Source organism: Schistocerca nitens, chromosome 4 (assembly GCF_023898315.1).
Source record: "Schistocerca nitens isolate TAMUIC-IGC-003100 chromosome 4, iqSchNite1.1, whole genome shotgun sequence".
Lineage (NCBI taxonomy): Eukaryota > Metazoa > Arthropoda > Insecta > Orthoptera > Acrididae > Schistocerca > Schistocerca nitens.
Window position 1 is genome coordinate 866,149,155 of NC_064617.1, and position 12,336 is coordinate 866,161,490.

The following is a 12,336-nucleotide window of genomic DNA, read 5'->3' on the forward strand; positions in this document are numbered from 1 at the left end:
CTCAATAAGAAACTATGCGGTTCTAGGCGCTTCAGTCTGGAATCACGCGGCCGCTACGGTAGCAGGTTCGAATCCTGCCTCGGGCATGGATGTGTGTGATGTCTTTAGGTTAGTTAGGTTTAAGTAGTTCTAAGTTCTAGGGGACTGATGACCTCAGATAAATCCCATAGTGCTCAGAGCCATTTGAGCCAAGAAACTAAGCATTTATTTCTGACATTGCCGAATCTAAAAATACTCTTTGTAGGAACCTTTTCGCTGTGTACAATTTTGACCCCAAAGGATTGGGACGACCCAATTACCTCCCTGCTTAATAAACTATATATTTTTCTGTTTTCACCCAACTGCACCAAAGCTATTCCTTCAGAGAGTGTCACACAAAATGTACTGCCTACAGAATAATGTGCTTTTAAAAGTAAATACATACAAAAGACATTACGATTGTGATAGTGTATGCACATAGGAACACTACACATCACAACGGCCGTAGCTTGACGAGAGTACGGAGGAGGAATGACAATCACAACTTGGGACAGGTACGTCATATCGCGATTCAGCTGCCCCTACCATTGTCGTTTTATGCAGCCCGCCACATTACATCTGGTCTTATGGTAGAATTTAAGCATTGCTAATACTTAGCTTAAGAAACATAAAAGAAATCTGTGTTCAGTCAAGCAGTAATAGCCGACCGCGACAGACGCAGCAACAGATAAGTAAACCATTTTTGTGACTTTTACGAATTCCTAACCAGGAGCCAATTTCATTATATCATCTGTGTGCTTTAATAGTTTAGTTTCTTAAGTTTCTGCGTGTAAATTTTAAATCTAATAGCCACAGTTCTCGCGTTTTCGTTTGCGTCAGAACGTAAACCGATTTTGTGACATATTACAAGTTCCTTATCAGGGGCAAATTATTTAGTTTCATCTGCTTCGGTAGTTAGGTTCTTGAATATCTGCGTATTACTAGACACAGTTCGTGCATTTTCGTCAGGGTCTACATTAGAGTTGCGCAGCACGTGCCGATAGTCCGTTTATCGGCATAGTTTAGTTTCCCACGATTTTTGGTATGGACAGGGACTGCGATTGTTGTGTGTGGATGCGAGCCGAGCTGGTGACACTTCGCTCTCAGCTTCAGGCGGTGATGGCTTCGGTTACACAGCTTGCGGCTGCAGTGGATGGGCACCACTGTTGTGGGCTGGCCGTGGGGATCCAACGGACGTCCAGCGCGTCAGAGTCCTCCGATCGGTCCTCACCGGTGGCTAACCCAGATACTGCTCGCGCTGAGGCTGACCCCTCACCTGTGGTCGAGTGGAAGGTCGCCCCGGGGCGAAGCAGGTGGCGAAAGACTGCCCAGGCGGCCGCACGTAAGACCTCCTCGGTTTGTCTGACAAACAGGTTCCAGGTGCTGTCTGTGGCTGACGCTGAACCGGATGTTTTTGCCTGTCCTGTTTCAGAGGAAACCACTCAGCCTGCAAGATCCGGGCAATCGCAGAGTGTGGGTCTATTGGTAGTTGGGAGCTCCAACGTTAGGCGCATTATGGGGCCCCTTAGGGACTTGTCTGACAAGTAGGGTAAGAAAATCAATGCGCACTCCGTGAGCATACTGGGTGGAGTCATTCCAGATGTGGGAAGAGTCCTCCCGGATGCCATGAGGAGCACAGGGTGCAGCCAACTGCAGGTGGTTGGTCACGTCGGTACCAATGATGTGTGTCGCTTTGCATCAGAAGAGACTCTCTCTGGTTTCGAGCGGCTAACAGAAGTGGTAAAGGCTGCCAGTCTTGCTTGCAAGATGAAAGCAGAGCTGACCATTTGCAGCGTAGTCGACAGGACCGATTGCGGACCTCTGGTACAGAGCCGAGTGGAGGGTCTGAATCAGAGGCTCAGACGGTTCTGCGACCGTGTAGGCTGCAGATTCCTCGACATGCGCCAAAGGGTGGTTGGGTTTCGGATTCCGCTGAATAGGTCAGGTGCCCACTACACGCAGGAGGCGGCTACACGGGTAGCAGGGGTATGTGACGTGGACTGGGCGGTTTTTTAGGTTAGAGGTCTCGGGAAAATACAAGATGGCCTTCAGTCACAAAGGGTGCAGGCTGAACACAGGAACAACATAGACACAGGAACCATTGGTATAACAGTTGTAAATTGTCGTAGCTGTGTTGGGAAATTACCAGAACTCCAAGCGCTATTAGAAAGCACTAATGCTCAATTCGTTATAGGCACTGAAAGCTGGCTAAAGCCGGATATAAGCTCAGCCGAAATTTTTGCAAAGAACCGTGTTCCGAAAAGATTGGCTAAACACGGTTGGCGGTGGTGTGTTTGTTGCTGTTAGAAGTAGTTTAACTTGTCGCGAAATTGAAGTAGATACATCCTGTGAGTTAGTATGGGCAGAGCTCATTGTTGGCAACCGGAATAAAATAATAATAGGATCCTTTTACCGACCTCCCAGTTCAGATAATACAGTTGCTGAAAGGTTCAAACAAAACTTAAGTTTGATTTCAAACACGTACGCAACTCATACGATAATAGTTGGTGGTGACTTTAATTTACCCTCGATATGTTGGCGAAAACACATATTTAATTCCGGAGGTACGCATAAAATATCATCCGAAATTGTGCTAAACGCATTCTATGAAAATTATTTCGAGTAGTTAGTTCATGAGCCTACGTGAATAGTAAACGGTTCCGAAAACACACTTGACCTCTTAGCAACAAATAATCCTGACGTAATAACCAGCATCAAAACCGATATAGGGATTAGTGAACACAGGGTTGTCGTAGCGAGATTGAATATTGTAACACCCAAATCCTCGAAAATTAAGCGAAAAATATACCTATTCAAAAAAGCAGATAAAAATTTACTTGATGCCTTCCTGAGAGACAATCTCCACTCATTCCAAATTAATAATTTAAGTGTAGACCAGATGTGGCTTTGATTCAGAGAAATAGTATCGGCAGCAATTGAGAGGTTTATACCAAATCAACTAACAAACGATGGAGCTGATCCTCCTTGGTACACAAAACAGGCTAAAACACTGTTGCAGAAGCAACGAAACAAACATGCCAAATTTTGACAGACGCAAAAAAAGATTGGCGATCCTTTACAGAAGCTCGAATCTTAGCGCGGAGTTCAATGCGAGACGCCTATAACAGTTTCCACAGACAGTGCTGCCAAAGCAGATTTACTAAACACAGCCTTCCGAAATACCTTCACAAAACAAGACGAAGTAAATATTTCAGAATTCGAGTCGAGAACAGCTGCCAACATGAGGAACGTAGAAGTAAATATCCTCGGAGTAGTGAAGCAACTCAAATCACTTAATAAAAGCAAGTCTTTTGGTCCAGACTGTATACCAATTAGGTTCCTTTCGGAGTATGCTGATGCATTAGCTCCATACTTAACAATCATATACAACCGTTCGCTCGACGAAAGATCCGTACCCAACGACTGGAAAGTTGCACAGGTCACGCCAATATTCAAGAAAGATAGTAAGAGTAATCCACTAAATTACAGGCCCATATCGTTAACGTCGATATGCAGCAGGATTTTAGAACACATATTGTGTTCGAACATTATGAATTACCTCGAAGGAAACGATCTATTGATACACAATCAACATGGGTTTAGAAAACATCGTTCCTGTGAAACACAACTAGCTCTTTATTCACATGAAGTACTGAGTGCTGTTGACAAGGGATTTCAGATCGATTCCGTATGCCTGGATTTCCGGAAGGCTTTTGACACTGTACCACACAAGAGACTCGTAGTAAAATTGCGTGCTTATGGAACATTGTCTCAGTTATGTGACTGGATTTGCGATTTCCTGTCAGAGAGGTCACAGTTCGTAGTAACTGACGGAAAGTCATCGAGTAAAACAGAAGTGATTTCAGGCGTTCCCCAAGGTAGTGTTATAGGCCCTCTGCTATTCCTTATCTATATAAACGATTTGGTAGACAATCTGAGCAGCCGTGTTTGGTTGTTTGCAGATGACGCTGTCGTTTATCGACTAATAAAGTCATCAGAAGATCAAAACAAACAGCAAAACGATTTAGAAAAAATATCTGAATGGTGCGAAAAGTGGTAGTTGACCCTAAATAACGAGAAGTGTGAGGTCATCCATATGAGTGCTAAAAGGAACTCAAACTTCGGCGCGACCGCTACGGTCGCAGGTTCGAATCCTGCCTCGGGCATGGATGTGTGTGATGTCCTTAGGTTATTTAGGTTTAAGTAGTTCTAAGTTCTAGGGGACTGTTGACCTCAGAAGTTAAGTCCCATAGTGCTCAGAGCCATTTGAACCATTTTTTCAAACTTCGGTTACACGATAAATCAGTCTAATCTAAAAGCCGTAAATTCAACTAAACACATAGGAATTACAATTACGAACAACTTAAATTGGAAAGAACACATAGAAAATGTTGTGGAGAAGGCTAATCAAAGGCTGCGTTTCATTGGCAGGACACTTAGAAAATGTAACAGACCTACTAAGGAGACTGCATACACTACGCTTGTCCGTCCTCTTTTAGAATACTGCTGCGCGGTGTGGGATCCTTACCAGGTAGGACTGACGGAGTAAATCGAAAAAGTTAAAAGAAAGGCAGCACGTTTTGTATTATCGCGAAATATGGGAGAGAGTGTCACAGAAATGACACAGGATTTGGGCTGGAAATCATTAAAAGAAAGGCGTTTTTCGTTGCGACGGAATCTTCTCACGAAATTCCAATCACCAACTTTCTCCTCCGAATGCGAAAATATTTTGTTGACACCGACCTACATAGGGCGGAATGATCACCACTATAAAATAAGGGAAATCAGAGCTCGTACGGAAAGATATAGGTGTTCATTCTTTCCGTGCGCTATACGAGATTGGAATAATAGAGAATTGTGAAGGTGGTTCGATGAATCCTCTGCCAGGCACTTAAATGTGATTTGCAGAGTATGCATGTAGATGTAGATGTTGATATATGAAAGAGGCCTGGAGATACCGGAAGGTTTCAGATAGGTTATATAATAGCAAGATAAGGATTTTAGTACCACATGTGGACTCTGATATGATTGGTTATGGAATGTAGACTAAAACTCAAGAAAATGCAGAAAGATAGGAAATTAAGGTGAGGAGAGCTGGATAAGTTGAAAGAACAGGTTGTTGAAGAGATTTGCAAAGAGAGCCTTAGGTAACGATTGACTGAAATAGGTATAAGGGTCACAACAGAAGTGGATGTAGTTGCGAGACATTTACAGGGTGCACCATAAGGACACCGACAAACTTTTAGAGGTTGTTCAGACATACCTTCTGAATATTTTGGTATGAAGGAAACTCGGTTCCTGATGGGTCTTTAAAGAGTTATTGCATTCAGTTTGGGTTCTTGCCCCAGGTAACTTCATATCTGTAGTGCACTGAAAATAGTGCACAACAGTGTAAACGGTATGTGCTGTGTGTGTTGTTTCCATTCGCTGACGGTACCTGCTGTTGTCAACAGTAACGCCCTCTTTAACTCGTTGCCCTCAAGTTCTCATTTAGTAATGCTAGGTTCTGTCTATGGTTTTGTTTTCCGCGAGTTTAATTGTGCGTTAACATCAAATACTGCAGTAATATGGTCAGGTTTAGAGACGAATAATTGGCACCTCGTTTGTGGGTTCACTGGAGGCAGTGGAAGAGCTCCACAATGATGCAAAGGTGAGATGTTCCCGCATCGGCGGCAACGCCGCAATACTTCCGCTTCTCCTTAGCGCTGTGTTATGTATTGCGCGTAACTGATATTACATTATTCTTTTTTTACTATTGTGAACGTATTTTCACAGAAACAAAGGTGCCTCCAGTAACAAATTGAATAAATCATACTTGCGTTATTACCCTGTAATGAACTGCCGGAAACTGTGGGGTCCCTGGTAGCAAAACACTCATAAGGTGTCCCTGAATAACCTCTGAAAGTCTGTTGTTCTGGTTCATTCTGTATATTACTGCAAGGCAAATCCGGTCACCAAGTGAACTGGTTCCCGGTGCAAGTTGCCTTTATAATGGGCCGGCCGAAGTGGCCGTGCGGTTAAAGGCGCTGAGGTCTGGAACCGCAAGACCGCTACGGTCGCAGGTTCGAATCCTGCCTCGGGCATGGATGTTTGTGATGTCCTTAGGTTAGTTAGGTTTAACTAGTTCTAAGTTCTAGGGGACTAATGACCTCAGCAGTTGAGTCCCATAGTGCTCAGAGCCATTTGATTTGAACCTTTCTAATGGCAAACAGGGCAACAAAAATTTGGTTTTCAGTATTTCATATAATAATTGACTGAATATAAAAAATTAAATTGTTCTCATTATATACTCATTAAAACGAATAATCTCACATCGTCTTGAAAGGAGGGTATAAGATGAACATCAACAAAAACAACACGAGGATAATGGAATGTAGTCGAATTAAGTCGGGTGATGCTGAGGGAATTAGATTAGGAAATGAGACACTTAAAGTAGTAAAGGAGTTCTGCTATTTGGGGAGCAAAATAACTGATGGTCGAAGTAGAGAGAATATAAAATGTATACTGGCAATGGCAAGGGAAGCGTTTCTGAAGAAGAAAAATTTGTTAACATCGAGTATAGATTTAAATGTCAGGAAGTCGTTTCTGAAAGTATTAGTATGGAGTGTAGCCATGTATGGAAATGAAACGTGGACGATAAATAGTTTAGACAAGAAGAGAATAGAAGCTTTCGAAATGTGGTGCTACAGAAGAATGCTGAACATTAGATGGGTAGATCGCATAACTAATGAGGAGGTATTGAATAGAACTGGGGATAAGAGGAGCTTGTGGCACAACTTGACTAGAAGAAGGGATCGGTTGGTAGGACATGTTCTGAGATCACCAATTTAGTATTGGAGGGCAGCGTGGAGGGTAAAAATCGTAGAGGGAGACCAAGAGATGAATACACCTAGCAGGTACTGGGAGATGAAGAAGCTTGCACAGGATACAGTAGCATGGAGAGCTGCATCAAACCAGTCTCAGAACTGAAGACTAAAACAACAACAACAATCTCACATTAAATGTTTAACAGAGCAGGACAGTATTACAGTCAGAAAGTGTGTGTATGTCCTGAGGCAGATTTATAGTGGGTGAATATACACTCAGTGTATGAGAATGAGAACACCTAACGATTTCCAACAAATTTTACACATAATTTCTAACTTCTTCGAAACTTTATCTCTCTGCTACCGCCTTCTTCTTCCCACACCCCACAAAATAATGAAGAAAAAGTTTATCACTTCTTACATTTTCGTTGTCCGTACAGTAAAACCTCAGCATCATGCATGACGTTTTAATTTGTTATTTCTTTACTACTAACACTATTCGCAATATGTTTCGCACAGAGCATCCTTAAATCAAACTAAATGTACTTGGAAAAATATGTCATTGTACTGCTCGTATTCAGAAGTTATCACGTTACAAACATTGAGATGCGTGAAAAACTACGGTGTCTTCAGCCACAACAGTTTTAACACATTTGTCATCAGACGTTCGAAGCTGTTTTGATTCTTTAAAGAATGGGGTTTGGTGTTACTGACTGAATCTCATTTATGAAAGTAGGAAAATTAAAAATGCAGCAACTGAAGCAGACAAAAAGGAATACAGCCATATAAAACGGCGATTGACAGGAATTGTAAACTGGCAAAGCAGAAATAACTGGACGAGAAATCCGCGGCTGTAGAAGGATGTAGGACTGTAGGGAAGATTGATGTAGCATACAGGAAAATTGAGGAAATCTTTGGAGAAAAGAGGAACTTTTTTATGAATACTAAGAGCTCAGATTGTAAGCCTGTACTAGGCAAAGAAGAGGTCGATGAAACATGGAAGGAATACACAGGACCTATATAAGGAAAAATGACTTTAAACTATATTAGAGACACAACAGAAAATAGATTAGGATGAAATGGAAAATACGATACTGCGAGAAGAAACTGACAGTTCTCTGAAAGACGCAACTGGAAACAAGTTCCATAGAGTAGACGACATACCCTCAGAATTATCGAGACCTTTGGGAGAGACAGCCATGATAAAACTATTTCATCTTGTATGCAAGATATATTAGACAGGCGAAATACCCTCAGATTTCATGATGAATGTAAAAATTCCTTTTTCAAGTAAGGAAGGTGGTGACAGGTGTGAATATTTCTGGACCATCAATGTAATAAGTCAAGAAAACACGAACTATTTACAGAAGAGTGGAAAAACTTGTAGAAGCCTTACTCGGGGAAGATCAGTTTGGATTCCGGAGAAACGTAGGGACGCGTGAGGACATGCTAACCCCACGACATTATTTAGAAGATAAGTTGAAGAAAGGCAAAACTACGTTCTAGCGTTTGTAAATTTACAGAAAGGATTTGACAATGTTAGCTGGAAAAGACTTTCAAATCCTGAGCGTAGCAGGAGTAAAATACAGGGAGCGAAAAGTTGTCTCCAACTTTTATAGAAAGCAGACTGCAGTTGTAAGTATCGAAGGGCCTGAAGAGGAAGCAATAGTTGAAAAGGGGGTGAGGCAGGGTTGTAACCTCATCCCGATGTTATTCAATCTGTACGTGGAGAAAATAGTAAAGAAGGTAAGGAGAAACTTGGAAAGGGAATCAGTATTCAAGCAGAAGAAATTAAAATCTTTGAGGCTTACCCATGACATTCTGTCAGATATGGCAAAGAACTTGGAAGAGCAGTTCAACGAAGTGGATAGTGTTTTGAACAGAGTACATAAGCTGAATATCAACAAAAGTAGAACAAAGGTATTGGAATATTGCCTAATTAAAACAAGTAATATCGACTATTACATTAAGGTATCAACAATAAAAATAGTTCATAGGCTTTACTATCTGAGAAGCAAGGTAACTGACAATGGTCAAAGTTTAGGGAATATAGAACGCAGATTGTCAGCAGAAAGAAATTTTTTTGACGTCGTTCATAGATTTAAGTGTTTGGAAATCTTTTGCAAAACTATGTTTATGCCGTATAGCTTTATATGAAACCGAAACGTGGAAGATCAGGTCTTGAGAGAGAAGAAGAGGATATAAAATTTCGAAATGTGTAGCTACAGAAAAACGTTGAAAATTTAAGGAGTAGACGGGACAGTATCTGTGGAGGTACTGAAACGAACTGAAGTGAAAGAAATTTGTTGCACAACTTGCGTGTAAGGTGGGATCGATTGATGGGGCAAATCGTCAGGTATAAAGGTGTAGCCACTTTGGTAATGGGAGGAAGTGTGGGGGCAGGTATGGGGGGAGGGGGTAAAAATTGCAGAGGGGGGGGCGAACGCCTGACTACAGCAAGCAGGTTTCAGTGGAAGTACACTCCAGCAGTTATACTGCGTGAAAATAGTTACACAAGATAGATTACCATTGGGAATGGTATCAAACCAGTCCACGGATTTGAGAGATAACAGTACGAAACACCTGCGTTTCGGTTTGAGTGGACTTGTAATTACAGTGTACAGATACTCCTAGGTCTAAGTACACAACTGGCCATAAAAATTGCTACACCAAGAAGAATTGCAGATAATAAACGGGTTTTCATTCGACAAATATATTATACTAGAACTGACATGTGACTACATTTTCACGCATAGATCCTGAGAAATCAGTACTCAGAACAACCACCTCTGGCCATAATAACGGCCTTGATACGGCTGGGCATTGAGTCAAACAGACCGTGGATGGCGTGTACAGGTACAGCTGCCGATGCAGCTTCAACACGATACCACAGTTCATCAAGAGTAGTGACTGACATATTGTGACGAGCCAGTTGCTCTGCCACCATTGACCAGACGTTTTCAATTGGTGAGAGATCTGGAGAATGTGCTGGCCATGGCAGCAGTCGAACATTTTCTGTATCCAGAAAGGCCCGTACAGGACCTGCAACATGCGGTCGTGCATTATCCTGCTGAAATGTGGGGTTTCGCAGGGATCGAATGAAGAGTAGAGCCACGGGTCGTAACACATCTGAAATGTAACGTCCACTGTTCAAAGCGCCGTCAATGCGAACAAGAGGTGACCGAGACGTGTAACCAATGGCAGCACATACCATCACGACTGGTGATACGCCAGTATGGCGATGACGAATACATCCTTCCAATATGCGTTCACCAAACACGGATGCGACCATCATGATGCTGTAAACACAAACTGAATTCATCCGAAAAAACGACGTTTTGCCGTTCGTGCACCTAGGTTCATCGCTGAGTACACCATCGCAGGCGCTCCTGTCTGTGATGCAGCGTTAAGGGTAACCGCAGCCATGGTCTCCGAGCTGATAGTCCAAGCTGCTGCAAACGTCGTCGAACTGTTCGTGCAGATGGTTGTTGTCTTGCAAACGTCCCCATCTGTTGACTCAGGGATCGAGACGTGGCTGCACGATCCGTTACAGTCATGCGGATAAGATGCCTGTCATCTCGACTGCTAGTGATACAAGACGGTTGGGATCCAGCACCGCGTTCCGTATTACCCTCCTGAACCCACCGATTCCATATTCTGCTAACAATCATTGGATCTCGACCAACGCGAGCAGCAATGTCGCGATACGATAAACCGCAATTGCGATAGGCTACAATCCGACCTTTATCAAAGTCGGAAACGTGATGGTACGCATTTATTCTCCTTACACGAGGCATCACAACAACGTTTCACCAAGCAACGCCGGTCAACTGCTGTTTGTGTATGAGAAATCGGTTGGAAACTTTCCCCATGTCAGCACACTGTAGGTGTCGCCACCGGCGCCAACCTCGTATGAATGCTCAGAAAAGACAATCGTTTGCATATTACAGCATCTTCTTCCTGTCCGTTAAATTTCTCTTCTGTAGCACGTCATCTTCATGGTGTAGTAATTTTAATGGCCAGTAGTGTATTTCGCACAGACGTGTCATGCCATGCAAAAGGTCACTTGCATGCTCGTGAGTGTTAAAGAACTCCGACGTGGGACCTGAATATAGAGCCAATTCATGAATACAGCAAGCAGGTTTCAATGGAAGTACACTCCAACAGTTATACTGAGTGAAAATAGTTGCACAAGAATTTTAGGCCGTGAGGTCGCTCCCGGCTTAAGAAACTTTGGATGTAATGCAGGATAGGATGTCATTGCGTGTAAACGAGACGGCGTTATTTCTTGTTCGTAAAGTGGAAAGTGTGGTTTTGTACCGAACGTGCTGTAGTATGCCATTATGGTACGTTCAGATACGTAGTATTTTACGGCAATATCTGTCCGCAATAGCGTTGCCGTCAACACTGTAACAATGTGGCTGCAGTGGACAGCGATTTTTCAGTATCACTAGGCAATATTGCTGATGTTTAGGTAGTTTCCGACGTATTGCCTAAGGGTTACCGAGTTTTCCACCGAGGGTGGAGAATATTTCATACTGCAGATCAATATCTCTCTCTGTCCTTGTCTGTAAATGTTTCTCTCTCGCTCTTACCTCTGTTTGCTACTTCTCTCACCGACAGTGCTGCAGTCATGTGTCTGACAGAGAGCATATCATGGAGATAAAAAAGAGAAGGGAATGGCACTACAAACTGAAACTGCACGTTGATTTGAAACCAGAGGGGGTACCAATTTAAGTAGTCCAAGGCATTAGCAGACTACTGTTTACGTGTGCTTCTTGTTCATTGTTTCTGTCGTGTGCGCGCAGTAACTGTTTTAAATACTAAAATACTAAACACTATAAGCTATAAAGCTCACATGAATAACATAGTGTAGAAAGGCAATTTCTAGTGTGTTTCTGCTTTTGAATGCGTATTTTCTCTTGTAATATGACACAGAGTGACGTCACGGGAAGTGCCACTGCGGTGAACTGTGGGGGTAGAATGCGGTGAAACTAATGTTTTGGTCAAGCTGTTTAGCTAGACGCTTCAATCTGGAACCGCGAGACCGCTACGGTCGCAGGTTCGAATGCTGCCTCGGGCGTGGATGTGTGACGTCCTTAGGTTAGATAGGTTTAAATAGTTCTAAGTTCTAGGGGACTGATGACCTCAGATGTTAAGTCCCATAGTGCTCAGAGCCATTTCTGAACCTAATGTTTTGAACTAGTCAGATGGCGGATATGGGCTTCAAGTTTGTGACGTAATGTCACCTCCCCTCTTTTTTTAACTCCGTGGACCCCACATACAGCTTTGTATAGTGTCTATGGTGTCTGAGCGAAAACAGTATCTTTTCGCTTTTGTTCGAACATTCGCGGGCGTACATGTAAACATACGTTTTGTTATTTGTTGTTGTGAGCAATGGAAAAGTGGACAAACGAGAGAGTAGGAATTTTAAAATGCGATTAGTCTTCAACCGGTGCTATGGGGCGTCGAAAGTAGCGTATAAAAACCTTTTGTCAAGCTGTTGCCGATG